The 13,859-nt window shown below is 45.6% G+C and overlaps 1 protein-coding gene across 4 annotated transcripts in view; it reads right to left on the minus strand.

The window, feature by feature from the left end:
• raver2 (ribonucleoprotein, PTB-binding 2) overlaps window positions 1-13,859 on the minus strand; it is a 179,129-nt gene that overhangs the window by 153,531 nt on the left and 11,739 nt on the right. The window lies entirely within an intron of this gene.

Raw genomic sequence — 13,859 nt, forward strand, 5'->3', positions numbered from 1 at the left:
TCCTGTTGAAGAGCTGAATATCTTTTTGGGCTCTTTATTGAGAAAACAGACACATGTAGTTAACACTCACAGGGGAGAATACATCCCCAAAACATATTAATAGGGATATTAAGAAACTAAAGACTTTTTTATTTTACAGCCAAATGTCACCCAGCCCTCTGATTCATCCACACATTTCATTTATTTGTACTATTTAGTGATTTAGCAGAGGCTCTTATGCAAAGTGACTTCCAGTCAGTGCATACTACCCACCAACCCAACAGCCCATACAACATGGATCTTCAAGATTCAGCCACGGGCCGATTCTTTCTTCAGCGCGTTGTCGGGGGGCCGGAACATAATTCAAAATAATGTTTAGACTGCAAGAAGCCAAAACAGATATATTTGACTAAAACATAATCCTTTCAAACCCTGCTTACATTTGTATACGATCACGTCTCCCTATTATGCGTGGGAATACTTGTGAACAGATTTCCTAAATCTGGTTGGGGTGGTATACAGAAGATAGCCCTATTTGGTGGAAGACCAAGTCCATATTACGGCAAGAACAGATCAAATAAGCAAAGAGAAACAACAGTCTATCATTACTTTAAGACATGAAGGTCAGGCAATCCAGAAAATTTCAAGAACTTTGAAAGTTTCTTCAAATGCAGTCGCAAAAACCGTCAAGCGCTATGATGAAACTGGCTCTTGTGAGGACCGCCACAGGAAAGGAAGACCCAGAGTTACCTGTGCTGCAGAGAATAAGTTCATTAGAATTACCAGCCTCATAAATTGCAGCCCAAATAAATGCTTCACAGGGTTCAAGTAACAGACATATCTTAACATCAACTGTTCAGAGGAGACTGTGTGAATCAGGCCTTCGTGGTTGAATTGCTGCAAAGAAACCACTAAAGGACACCAATAATAAGAGACTTGCATGAGCCAAGAAACACGAGCAATGGACATTAGACCGGTGGAAATCTGTCCTTTAATCTTGATGAGTTAAATTTTGAGATTTTTGGTTCCAACCACTGTGTCTTTGTGAGACACAGAGTAGGTGAACAGATGATATCTGCATGTGTGGTTCCCACAGTGAAGCATGGAGGAGGAGGTGAGATGGTGTGGGGGTGCTTTGCTGGTGACACTGTCAGTGATTTATTTAGAATTCAAGGCACACTTAACCAGCATGGCTTCCACAGCATTCTGCAGCGATATGCCATTTCATCTGGTTTGCACTTAGTGGGGCTATCATCTGTTTTTCAACAGAACAATGACCCAACACACCCCCAGGCTGTGTAAGGGCTATTTGACCAAGAAGGAGAGTGATGGCGTGCTGCATCAGATGACCTGGCCTCCACAATCACACGACCTCAACCCAATTGAGATGGTTTGGAATGAGTTGGACCGCAGAGGGAAGGAAAAGCAGCCAACAAGTGCTCAGCATACATGGGAACTCCTTCAAGACTGTTGGAAAAGCATTCCAGGTGAAGCTGGTTGAGAGAATGCCAAGAGTGTGCAAAGCTGTCATCATGGCTACATTGAAGAATCCCAAATATAAAATATATTTTGATTTGTTTAACACTTTGTTGGTTACTACATGATTCCATGTGTTATTTCATAGTTTTGATGTCTTCATTATTATTCTACAATGTAGAAAATAGTAACAATAAAGAAAAACCCTTGAATGAGTAGGTGTGTCCAAACTTTTGACTGGTACTGTATACGAAACAAAAATATAAACGCAACATGTAAAGTGTTGGTCCCATGTTTCATGAGCTGAAATAAAATATACCAGAAATGTTCCACACGAACAAAAAGCTTATTTCTCTCAAATTTGTTTACATCCCTCTTAGTGAGCATTTCTCCTTTGCCAAGATAATTCATCCACCTGACAGGTGTAGCATATCAAGAAACTGATTAAACAGCATGACCATTACACAGGTGAACCTTGTCCTGGGGGCAATAAAAGGCCACACTAAAATGTGCAGTTTTGACACACAACACAATGCCACAGATCAAAATAAAATAAAATAAAAATAAAATAAAATAAAAATACAAATCAATGCAGTTCAAGAAATAGAGAGTTGAGAAAAAATAGACTAAATAAACTGTCGTGACGTGACTATCAGTAATGTGATGACTGCTATTTATCGAATAATTACCTACCACGTTTAACTATTACTCAATTAAATTATTCATGTAACAATTAACTCATTAGGAATTTGGGGCACCACGGGAATAGTTATTGAACGAGTTACTATCTCCCAACTTAAACTCTAATGATATTATAAATACTGTATCTCTTACATCAGTAACAGTCAATCATTAATTATTACCTATTCAGTCTCATTCTGAACGTCGTTTACTTCGTAAATCTGCACGATCCCGAATCTAAGTGATGAATCAGCAATACACAAATTGGCTTAATTATTTAGTTCGAAAATAAATAATCACACAGAAATACATAAACACACGCACACACACAAACGGTATAGGTTATTGATTACTGACATAATGCAATGAAAACAGTCCCTAGTGGACTAACATGCCACCAGGGGTCTCCAGGTCAAGAACAAATTCAAGAAAATATACAGTTGTGGCCAAAGTTTTGAGAATGACACAAATATATATTTTCACAAAGTCTGCTGCCTCAGTTTGTATGATGGCACTTTGCATATACTCCAGAATGTTATGAAGAGTGATCAGATGATTTGCAATTAATTGCAAAGTCCCTCTTTGCCATGCAAATTAACTGAATCCCCCAAAAACACTCTAAGACAAAGAAGCATACAACTTAAGAAGGACATTGTAACCCCTGGTGGATAGCCAGAGACTTACATTGAACTACTCGCCATAGACGGATCGAGTGGTTTCAACAGAGAGATGACAGAGAAAGAAATCTACGTTTAAATATATGTTGCAAATCTATGAGAGGTTGTTAGGGTGCTAAATATTCATGTTTCTGGTGAGCGTAGTTTCCAAATGTATGTACGATAAGTCCACTCACTTTATCTTACCCGCTCTTTATCATTCCCCATCCTTTTTCCATTGTGTAACAAGCCGTCATATCGGGTTAACTGAATCCCCCAAAAACATTTCCACTGCATTTCAGCCCTGCCACAAAAGGACCAGCTGACATCATGTCATTGATTCTCTCATTGACTTCTTTGGGGTAGATATTTTGGGTCCATGGCCAGGAAACTCCCCAGACCTTAATCCCATTGAGAACTTGTGGTCAATCCTCAATAGGCGGGTGGACAAACAAAAACCCACAAATTCTGTCAAACTCCAAGCATTGATTATGCAAGAATGGGCTGCCATCAGTCAGGATATGGCCCAGAAGTTAATTGACAGAAGGGGGCGGATTGCAGAGGTCTTGAAAAAGAAGGGTCAACACTGCAAAGATTGACTCTTTGCATCAACTTCATGTAATTGTCAATAAAAGCCTTTTGACACTTATTAAATGTTTGTAATTATACTTCAGTATTCCATAGTAACATCTGACACAAATATCTAAAGACACTGAGGCAGCAATCTTTTTGGAAATGTATATTTGTGTCATTCTCAAAACTTTTGGCCACGACTGTACACTTTCAAAGTTAGAGTTTTTTCTTGTTATACTATTCCTAATGAAATCACAAAATAATACATGATATGACATGATTACTGTCATCCCCACCAACCATTCCAAATGTTTGGATTTCAAAACGAATGTTCCAATCTCCAATCTTTTGATATTAGTTCTTAGGCAAGAGTCTCTCTACACACAGCACTTTCCTTTGTTCAATACTGCAGGGCAAGAGAAAGAAAGTTTACGACCGGCGTTAAGTCATAGAACCGGCCCAACTCCCCCTTCCTCTCTGGTGGGAGAAGGTGGGGGGTCTGGTTATCTGTCAGCCCTGTGCCGAGCTGATCTGGGGCCGTTGATCCTCACCAAGGAGAGAGAGTCATGACAAAAATAAAATAAAAATTCAAATAAAAAATGAACACAATAAAATACAATAACGAGGCTATATACAGGGGGTACTGGTACCTTGTCAATGTGCGGGAGTACAGGTTAGTCGAGGTAATTTGTACATGACTATGCATAGATAATAAACAGTGAGTAGCAGCAGTGTAAAAACAAAGCGGGGGGGTCAATGTAAATAGACCGGGTGGCCATTTGAATAATTGTTCAGCAGTCTTATGGCTTGAGGGTAGAAGTTGTTAAGGAGCCTTTTGGGCCTAGACTTGGTGCTCCGGTGCCGCTTATAAAAAAACTACAACTACAGACAGATGAATTTACAGACAAAAAAACACAAAAACAATGTAACTAAAGAATAATAATGTGTGTGTGTGTGTAGCGTGTGTGTTAGAGTGTGTATCAGTTACACATACATGTCAGTACATACAAAAAACAAGTAGGTCACATGTCAGTACATACACACAACAAGTAGGTCACATGTTAGTACATACACACAACAAGTAGGCTGTGTTCTTTGGCAAAATTGTGAGTGAGCCCACTCCCTTGGCTGAGAAGCAACCCCACACATGAATGGTCTCAGGATGCTTTACACAGGGCTGATGGTAGCGCTCACCTTGTCTTCTCCGGACAAGCTTTTTTCCGGATGCCCCAAACAATCGGAAAGGGGATTCATCAGAGAAAATGACTTTACCCCAGTCCTCAGCAGTCCAATCCCTGTACCCTTTGCAGAATATCAGTCTGTCCCTGATGTTTTTCCTGGAGAGAAGTGGCTTCTTTGCTGCCCTTCTTGACACCAGGCCAGCCTCCAAAAGTCTTTGCCTCACTGTGCGTGCAGATGCACTCACACCTGCCTGCTGCCATTCCTGAGCAAGCTCTGTACTGGTGGTGCCCTGATCCCGCAGCTGACTTAACTTTAGGAGATGGTCCTGGCGCTTGCTGGACTTTCTTGGGTGCCCTGAAGCCTTCTTCACAACAATTGAACCGCTCTCCTTGAAGTTCTTGATGATCCGATAAATGGTTGATTTAGGTGCAATCTTACTGGCAGCAATATCCTTGCCTGTGAAGCCCTTTTTGTGCAAAGCAATGATGACGGCATGAAACACGTGCCGTCATCATTGCTTTGCACAAAAAGGGCTTCACAGGCAAGGATATTGCAGGTAGCCATGGTTGACAGAGGAAGAACAATGATTCCAAGCACCACCTGTTACGCACGCCTCTGAGAAGAGGGAACGCAACTCCCTGCTGCAACTCAACTCTCTGTGAAGTGCAAGAGGTATGAAGTGTAGGTGGGAGAAAGAACGACAAAGGCAGATTTTACCGTTACTAGGATTTATTTCCTTGCGGTAATATGGGGAAAAGGGGCTGGACGGAACCAAAGCAAAGAAAGTAAATATCAAAACTTCCCCCTTTCCTATCTAACCTGCCTACCCACTACTTACCTATCTTAGCACCACCTGGTGCCCTAACCAAAATACAGGGGGTGGTCCGCCCAGGTCTTACCTAGTGTGCCTAGACAGTGAATATACTACGGGTATATGTATGCCCGCGGGCCTCTTGCCTAAGCACTCCCAAAGTGCCTTCTCCTTCCCCCCTGGGAACAAATGAAACAGAATAATTATTAACAATTTCACAAACACTTTACAACAAAACTGAGTAAACTAACTCAGGCCACTAAAGAAGCTTTGACAAAGATAACAAACACAGAACTCTTTCTAATGATTTCTCCAAAACATTCAATCTCCCTCTAATCTTTTCTCCAAAATATTCAATCTCCCTCTAACCTCCAATCATTTCTCTTCTCTCCTGAACAGAACACTGGCTTTATATATTCAGGTGGCAATGGTGATTAGAGTCAGCTGCTTCTTGACGAGGGGGCGGGGTCAGCTCCAATCATCAATTAGCCTGGGGTCGACCAATCAGCTGGTTGGGGAGGCTTCCAGGAAGCCATCTCCTGAAACACACACTCAAATACAACACAGAAACTGGGGAACGTAACACCACCCTCCTTTTGAAGCTCCCATTCTGTTATTCGAACTCAATCAGCATGACAGAGTGATCTTCAGCCTTGTCCTCGTCAACACTCACACCTGTGTTAACGAGAGAATCACTGACATGATGTCAGCTGGTCCTTTTGTGGCAGGGCTGAAATGCAGTGGAAATGTTTTTGGGGGATTCAGTTCATTTGCATGGCAAAGAGGGAATGAATTACAATTCATCTGATCGCTCATCATAACATTCTGGAGTATATGCAAAGTGCCGTCATACAATTTGAGGCAGCAGACTTTGTGAAAATTAATATTTGTGTCATTCTCAAAACTTTTGGCAATGACTGTACACGTCCCAGTTATCAGGTTTGCATCTAAGTGTTATACAAAATAAATGATTAAGTATAAGAATACTTTTGTGAAGATAGAAATGTGATTTTAGCCTTCTAAATGAGATAATGGCTTTTCATATAAACCTGGGCACAGTCAGTAACCACGCCCACGTGAGCACAAACGTGTCAACAGGATGGAACGCCCCCCAAGGTCAGAGTGCTTAAAAGGACTCCCTGAGAATTTAAACACAGACCAGAGAACGTGAGGACGTGGTCCACACGTTGAAATGGTTAAAACTACAAGATACGAAAATGGTAAGACCCTCTGAAACTCTCGAAGAGTGAAGAAGGTGAAAACTAGACCAAAACATGCAACGTCTGCAGCTCTGCGTGTAAAGTAGTCTCGGACAATTGACCAAAGACGGAAGGGAAGAACAGATCCCTCTCACCACCAGGTGGTACACCTCTGATGTATCCATTCTAATGAACACTCTAAGACAAAGAAGCATACAACTTAAGAAGGACATTGTAACCCCTGGTGGACAGCCAGAGACTTACATTGAACTACTCGCCATAGACGGATCGAGTGGTTTCAACAGAGAGATGACAGAGAAAGAAATCTACGTTTAAATATATGTTGCAAATCTATGAGAGGTTGTTAAGGTGCTAAATATTCATGTTTATGGTGAGCGTAGTTTCCAAATGTATGTACGATAAGTCCACTCACTTTATCTTACCCGCTCTTCATCATTCCCCATCCTTTTTCCATTGTGTAACAAGCCGTCATATCGGGTTAACTGAATCCCCCAAAAACAGAAGATGTATGGCTGGTCTCTGGGGAACTGCTGCCTGACAGAAGATGTATGGCTGGTCTCTGAGGAACTGCTGCCTGACAGAAGATGTATGGCTGGTCTCTGGGGAACTGCTGCCTGACAGAAGATGTATTACTGGTCTCTGGGGAACTGCTGCCTGACAGAAGATGTATGGCTGGTCTCTGGGGAACTGCTGCCTGACAGAAGATGTATGGCTGGTCTCTGGGGAACTGCTGTCTGAGAGAAGATGTATGGCTGGTCTCTGGGGAACTGCTGCCTGACAGAAGATGTGTGGCGGGTCTCTGGGGAACTGCTGCCTGACAGAAGATGTATTACTGGTCTCTGGGGAACTGCTGCGTGACAGAAGATGTATGGCTGGTCTCTGGGGAACTGCTGCCTGACAGAATATGTATTACTGGTCTCTGGGGAACTGCTGCATGACAGAAGATGTATTACTGGTCTCTGGGGAACTGCTGCCTGACAGAAGATGTATGGCTGGTCTCTGGGGAACTGCTGCCTGACAGAAGATGTATGGCTGGTCTCTGGGGAACTGCTGCCTAACAGAAGATGTATGGCTGGTCTCTGGGGAACTGCTGCCTAACAGAAGATGTATGGCTGGTCTCTGGGGAACTGCTGCCTGACAGAAGATGTATGGCTGGTCTCTGAGGAACTGCTGCCTGAGAGAAGATGTATGGCTGGTCTCTGGGGAACTGCTGCCTGAGAGAAGATGTATGGCTGGTCTCTGGGGAACTGCTGCCTGACAGAAGATGTTTGGCTGGTCTCTGGGGAACTGCTGCCTGACAGAAGATGTATTACTGGTCTCTGGGGAACTGCTGCCTGACAGAAGATGTTTGGCTGGTCTCTGGGGAACTGCTGCCTGACAGAAGATGTGTGGCTGGTCTCTGGGGAACTGCTGCCTGACAGAAGATGTATGGCTGGTCTCTGGGGAACTGCTGCCTGACAGAAGATGTATTACTGGTCTCTGGGGAACTGCTGCCTGACAGAAGATGTATGGCTGGTCTCTGGGGAACTGCTGCCTGACAGAAGATGTATGGCTGGTCTCTGGGGAACTGTTGCGTGACAGAAGATGTATGGCTGGTCTCTGGGGAACTGCTGCCTGACAGAAGATGTATTACTGGTCTCTGGGGAACTGCTGCATGACAGAAGATGTATTACTGGTCTCTGGGGAACTGCTGCCTGACAGAAGATGTATGGCTGGTCTCTGGGGAACTGCTGCCTGACAGAAGATGTATGGCTGGTCTCTGGGGAACTGCTGCCTGACAGAAGATGTGTGGCTGGTCTCTGGGGAACTGCTGCCTGACAGAAGATGTATGGCTGGTCTCTGGGGAACTGCTGCCTGAGAGAAGATGTATTACTGGTCTCTGAGGAACTGCTGTCTGAGAGAAGATGTATGGCTGGTCTCTGAGGAACTGCTGCCTGACAGAAGATGTATGGCTGGTCTCTGGGGAACTGCTGCCTGACAGAAGATGTATGGCTGGTCTCTGGGGAACTGCTGCCTGACAGAAGATGTATGGCTGGTCTCTGGGGAAACTGCTGCCTGACAGAAGATGTATGGCTGGTCTCTGGGGAACTGCTGCCTGACAGAAGATGTATGGCTGGTCTCTGGGGAACTGCTGCCTGACAGAAGATGTATGGCTGGTCTCTGGGGAACTGCTGCCTGACAGAAGATGTATGGCTGGTCTCTGGGGAACTGCTGCCTGACAGAAGATGTATTACTGGTCTCTGGGGAACTGCTGCCTGACAGAAGATGTATGGCTGGTCTCTGGGGAACTGCTGCCTGACAGAAGATGTATGGCTGGTCTCTGGGGAACTGCTGCCTGACAGAAGATGTATTACTGGTCTCTGGGGAACTGCTGCCTGAGAGAAGATGTATTACTGGTCTCTGGGGAACTGCTGCGTGACAGAAGATGTATGGCTGGTCTCTGGGGAACTGCTGCCTGACAGAAGATGTATTACTGGTCTCTGGGGAACTGCTGCGTGACAGAAGATGTATGGCTGGTCTCTGGGGAACTGCTGCCTGACAGAAGATGTATGGCTGGTCTCTGGGGAACTGCTGCCTGACAGAAGATGTATTACTGGTCTCTGGGGAACTGCTGCGTGACAGAAGATGTATGGCTGGTCTCTGGGGAACTGCTGCCTGACAGAAGATGTATGGCTGGTCTCTGGGGAACTGCTGCCTGACAGAAGATGTATTACTGGTCTCTGGGGAACTGCTGCCTGACAGAAGATGTATGGCTGGTCTCTGGGGAACTGCTGCCTGACAGAAGATGTATTACTGGTCTCTGGGGAACTGCTGCCTGACAGAAGATGTATGGCTGGTCTCTGGGGAACTGCTGCCTGACAGAAGATGTATTACTGGTCTCTGGGGAACTGCTGCCTGACAGAAGATGTATGGCTGGTCTCTGGGGAACTACTGCCTGACAGAAGATGTATTTCTGTATATAACAGTGAGTCATGCGTTGTTTCACCTCAGCAGCAGGCCACACACCCATGCTGGGTCACTGGTAGCTAAAAACAGAGCAGCTTTTATGGGATGTTAGAGGAAATCAAAGCACTTAAAGAGAGAGAAATAAAGAGAGAGAGAGAGAGAGACAGAGCGAGAGATGGGGAGGGTAGAGCTGAACATCCAGCACAGAAGCCCCTTCCTCTTCTCTCTCCTCCTCCTCCTTCCCTCTCTCTCTTACTCTCACTCTCCTTTTAAGGCCATGCACTGTGGTATGCTTCCCTGTCTGTCTGGGGTGAGATTAAACAGTGTTGTTGTATTTACTCAAACTTGTTTGTCTCTGTGCTCACAGATGGGTGATGGGTGGAGGGAGGGTAAAGGCAGAGGGGGTTCCCTCCTGCAGCAGAACTAGCCTGCTGACAAACCCTCCATTAAGCCACTCTGAAGCCCCACGTCCACATCCTGTAAAACACATCGCTGCCTGAGACAGTTCAGACCGCATTACACACTTTAAACATGCGTGCTGTGTCAGACCAAGTCATGCTGTGCTGAGCCGTCGTGTGCTGTGCTATTTCTACACTGCTCCGTCGTCACATTTTGAGGAAAGACAGTGGGTCCCAAAGCATCAGCCCACCAGCTCCAGTCTCCGCAGTGTGTGTCTCTGCTTGGTTGTGAGTGACTCCTAGCTGTGTCCTGCTGTGTCGGCAGGGGTCTGACATTAAACAGTACAGCACAGTCCTGCCCTGAGAGCTACAGTCTTAACTTAGTTAGCAGTAAACAGAGTGGGTATACTTATATTCTGTCTGTTCCTCTTACTGAGAGAAAACACTCTCTGGCAGAATTCCAAATGGCACCCTATTCCCTACAAATTGCATTTCTTGTTTTAACCAGAGCCCGACTGTGCAGTATATGAGCCGTGGTCAAAAGTAGTGCACAACATAGGGAATAGGATAACATTTGGGACAAATTGATGGAGAGGAGCCATCTAAACTCATCTCCGCTCAGAGAGAGATACACTCGACATGAATTTTTTTTTCCTGTCTTTCTTTCTATCTATCCCTCTCTTTCTTTCTCTACCTCTCTCTCTCCTTCTCTCCTTCTCCCTCTCTTCTTAATGCGTCTCGGTCCACAGACGATAATGGGTCTTAAATGAGGAGAAAGCCCTTCCCGGACACAATAACCAGAGATATCGATTAAGACATACGTCAGGATTTCTTGTCTCTCCTACACACAATCCTAGTCATAAACATTTGATCGGGGAACATTTGATACTTTTCATCAGTGCACATAGGTCTCGGGTCGAAGGTAGTGCACCATATAGGGAATAAGGTGCCATTTGGAGCACACACAGCACAGGCAGGCAGGCAGCCAGCCAGACAGGCAGGCAGGCAGCCAGGCAGGCAGGCAGGCGAGGTGACCAGGCCAGAGCAAAGTAGAGCCGAACTGGGCAGGATACAGAGAGATGATGAGCTAAGGCTAATGGATTACACAGGAAGAGATGTTCATACATTTACACTTCAGCTCTTAACTTGTTGGCTATTGTAGCCTACACACACACACACACACACACACACACACACACACACACACACACACACACACACACACACACACACACACACACACACACACACACACACACACACACACACACACACAGGCTTAATATAATGGTTTACAAGCACACACACAGAGGACAGTGGTTTAAGGGTATTTGGAGTAAAAGTCTACGCTGTGAGAGGAGGAGTGACCATGTGAGTCAAAGAGACGGAGTGACTGAGGGATTCAAAGTAGGTGATTGGTAGGTGATTGGTAGGTGACTAGGTGAGAGAGAGTCTCTCCAGCACACCTCCAGCCAGCCAACCAGCATGTGAGTTTCAGCTCTGGGTAGAGTAGAAACACACAAGCCAGTGTAGGGCACTGTACAGCAGCGTTTCCCAAACTCAGTCCTTGGGACCACAAGGGGTGCCTGTTCAGGTTTTTTCCCTAGCTCAACACAGCTGATTCAAATAATTAAAGCTTGATGATTAGTTGATTATTTTAATCTGTTGTGTAGCGCTAGGCCAAACACCAAAACGTGCCCCCCTTGGGGTCCCAAGGACCGGGTTTGGGAAACGCCGCTGTACAGCCTCTACCAGTCAGCTGGGGCCTAGCAGGGAATGTCTTCCTGCCCTTGATCCACTCAAGTATATGACTAACCAGATAACATGTATGTATTACTCTGTGTTCTTGTCTGCTCTCTCTCTTCCTATTTGTGGAACCATGACTGTGCCACTACTGGGGGTGTCCCCATATTACACTCTGCCCCGTTCCCTGTACTGCCCCTGGTGACCTCCTCAACAGAGTGTAAGACAGGTGACCTCCTCAACAGAGTGTAAGACAGGTGACCTCCTCAACAGAGTGTAAGACAGGTGACCTCCTCAACAGAGGGTAAGACAGGTGACCTCCTCAACAGAGTGTAAGACAGGTGACCTCCTCAACAGAGTGTAAGACAGGTGACCTCCTCAACAGAGTGTAAGACAGGTGATCTCCTCAACAGAGTGTAAGACAGGTGACCTCCTCAACAGAGTGTAAGACAGGTGACCTCCTCAACAGAGTGTAAGACAGGTGACCTCCTCAACAGAGTGTAAGACAGGTGACCTCCTCAACAGAGTGTAAGACAGGTGACCTCCTCAACAGAGTGTAAGACAGGTGACCTCCTCAACAGAGTGTAAGACAGGTGAACTCCTCAACAGAGTGTAAGACAGGTGACCTCCTCAACAGAGTGTAAGACAGGTGAACTCCTCAACAGAGTGTAAGACAGGTGACCTCCTCAACAGAGTGTAAGACAGGTGACTTCCTCAACAGAGTGTAAGACAGGTGACCTCCTCAACAGAGTGTAAGACAGGTGACCTCCTCAACAGAGTGTAAGACAGGTGACCTCCTCAACAGAGTGTAAGACAGGTGACCTCCTCAACAGAGTGTAAGACAGGTGACCTCCTCAACAGAGTGTAAGACAGGTGACCTCCTCAACAGAGTGTAAGACAGGTGACTTCCTCAACAGAGTGTAAGACAGGTGACTTCCTCAACAGAGTGTAAGACAGGTGACCTCCTCAACAGAGTTTAAGACAGGTGGCTCACTAGAGCACGGCACAGATCACACACAAGGCTAAATAGTCTCACTTCATAGGACACCTCACAGACAGGTTGGGCTCAAAGGCTTTTCTACTGTGGCATCAATGAGGGTTTAACAACTCTGTCTCCTCTCCTCATGCCCCTCTGCTCTGCTACTTGTCTGTCTAATGAAATGTTCATGCAGTGTTCTGTTACCCAGAGAGAACAAGAACATGCTCATGTACACACAATCTCTCTCTCTCCCTCTCTCTGACCTCTCTCTCACCCCCTTTTTCACATTTCTATCTCTCTTTGTTTCTCTCTGTCCTTGACTTTAGTCTCTCAAAGGTCTAACCACTAACTCCTCTCCTTAGCACTCTCTCTCCTCTCAATTCAATTCAAGGGGCTTTATTGGCATGGGAAACATGTGTTAACATTGCCAAAGCAAGTGAGGTAGATAATATACAAAAGTGAAATAAACAATAAAAATTAACAGTAAACATTTTCCAAAACAATAAAGACATTACAAATGTCATATTATGTATATATACAGCCTCTCCTCTCTCTCTAGCTCTCTCCTCTCTCTAGCTCTCTCCTCTCTCTCTAGCTCTCTCCTCTCTCTCTCTAGCTCTCTCCTCTCTCTCTCTAGCTCGCTCCTCTCTCTCTCTAGCTCGCTCCTCTCTCTCTAGCTCTCTCCTCTCTCTCTCTAGCTCACTCCTCTCTCTCTAGCTCTCTCCTCTCTCTCTCTAGCTCTCTCCTCTCTCTCTCTAGCTCTCTCCTCTCTCTCTCTAGCTCTCTCCTCTCTCTCTCTAGCTCTCTCCTCTCTCTCTAGCTCTCTCCTCTCTCTCTCTAGCTCTCTCCTCTCTAGCTCTCTCCTCTCTCTCTCTCCTCTCTAGCTCTCTCCTCTCTCTCTCTCCTCTCTCTCTCTAGCTCTCTCCTCTCTCTCTCTAGCTCTCTCCTCTCTCTCTCTAGCTCTCTCCTCTCTCTCTAGCTCTCTCCTCTCCTCTCTAGCTCTCTCCTCTCTAGCTCTCTCCTCTCTCTCTCTAGCTCTCTCCTCTCTCTCTCTAGCTCTCTCCTCTCTCTCTAGCTCTCTCCTCTCTCTCTCTAGCTCTCTCCTCTCTCTCTCTCTAGCTCTCTCCTCTCTCTCTCTAGCCCTCTCCTCTCTCTCTCTAGCTCTCTCCTCTCTCTCTCTAGCTCTCTCCTCTCTCTCTAGCTCTCTCCTCTCTC

The sequence above is a fragment of the Salvelinus alpinus genome, chromosome 16, assembly GCF_045679555.1.
Source record: "Salvelinus alpinus chromosome 16, SLU_Salpinus.1, whole genome shotgun sequence".
Lineage (NCBI taxonomy): Eukaryota > Metazoa > Chordata > Actinopteri > Salmoniformes > Salmonidae > Salvelinus > Salvelinus alpinus.